Below are 1,488 nucleotides of genomic sequence, written 5' to 3' on the forward strand. Positions count from 1 at the left end.
TATATATATAGACCCATGCACGCGTAAATGAGGCACGCTTCCCTCTCCTCATCTAAGCTGCCCCCTCCCCCATGCTTCTTCCGCTCACCCACTCACTCCTCTCTCTCTCCGTCCTCCCTCTCTCTCTCTCTCTCTCTGTCTGTCTGTCTCTCTGTGTCTTTCTCACACACACACGCGCGCGTATTCTCAGCGGCCCCCGAGCCCCCATTGAAAAGAACTACTCACTCTGACGAGTGCATGTGCGCTGAGCAACAAGTGGGTGATAATCTCTATATAACATTTCTTGTCCCAAAACAGACTCGTTTCACCTGTCGCCTGCCGTGAAAGGTTACCCGTATAGCAGGGATGAGCTATAAAACTTGGCTCGCTTTGCAGTAAAAACATTTGGAAGCGCTTTACTCCAAAGCAAAGTTTGTCAAAAAGAAAAGTTTGTATTCAACGGTTATTCTTATGGATAAAGACATAGCCGCATTCAAACGGATATTACATCGTCTCCAGTGCTCTGGCAGGAATTAAACGTTTGTCTCTTTTCGTTAACATATTATATTAGATTCATAGAATTGTTTTGTAAAGATGACGTTGAAAATGAGTATTTATTACTTTTAACACCCACCCCCCCAAAAAACAAAACAAAAAAACAAACAACAACAACAACAACAAACAAAAACAACAACAACAAACACAAAAACAAAGAACAAAAAAACAAAAAAACAAAACCACCAAACATACCCCCCCAAACAAATTAAAAAAAAATAAAAAAAAATTCAACAAACAACAAATCATGAACTGTTCGGTCCCTGGGGGAATGTACGAGCAGGGATCCAAAATTTACGGATAGTTATAATATTATTTAATACATCCTATACCAGGATATTCAGACAAAATTCGGCAAACTATAAAAATCTGGATCTTTCCGAAAAATCAGCACTTCTATAAAATAGAGGTTGAAACCTGAAGGATACTTCATGATCAGGGACAGCTCGATTCTAGTGGCGACAGCTTAATACCGACTCAAAAACGTAACTGACGCTACTTGCCTTTTAGTCATGTGCCCAAAAGAATTAAAACATTTCACCTTTTCAACAACAGGCAAGGCAAGGTATGACGTTTTTATCTTTCATGTTTTGGCTTACCTCGTAAAACTCGCTGGGGTTCTTCTTCGTTGTCCCTTCCATTGTTTCGCACATCTTTGGTGACATCATTTTCTGAATACCTCAGCAAAACCCACTGTATTATTTACAGTAGCATATTTCTTAGGAACAAAAACTTTCACCTTGTGCACATTCAAATAACCGCCAGACACGTTCGGTCATTACGGTCAAAGCACATCTGTAGAACTATGCATACCCAAAATAGTTTTCAATCGATCTAAAAAGTATTGTGATCAACGGTGACCAATAACTTCAAAAATTAAAAAAATTAAAAACTAACTAAACAAATAAATGAATAAATAATTAAATAAATAAAGAGATACAAATTAAGATATCA

At 38.1% G+C, this 1,488-nt stretch overlaps 1 long non-coding RNA gene across 1 annotated transcript in view; it reads left to right on the top strand.

Annotated features, from left to right (window-relative positions):
* The first annotated feature begins 222 nt into the window (after positions 1-222).
* Positions 223-1,488, top strand: part of LOC118477394 — a 4,451-nt gene continuing 3,185 nt past the window's right edge. The window contains exon 1 of the long non-coding RNA XR_004858343.1: positions 223-518. This is a non-coding gene — a long non-coding RNA (uncharacterized LOC118477394). The remainder of the gene's footprint in view (positions 519-1,488) is intronic.

The sequence above is a fragment of the Aplysia californica genome, unplaced genomic scaffold, assembly GCF_000002075.1.
Source record: "Aplysia californica isolate F4 #8 unplaced genomic scaffold, AplCal3.0 scaffold00081, whole genome shotgun sequence".
Lineage (NCBI taxonomy): Eukaryota > Metazoa > Mollusca > Gastropoda > Aplysiida > Aplysiidae > Aplysia > Aplysia californica.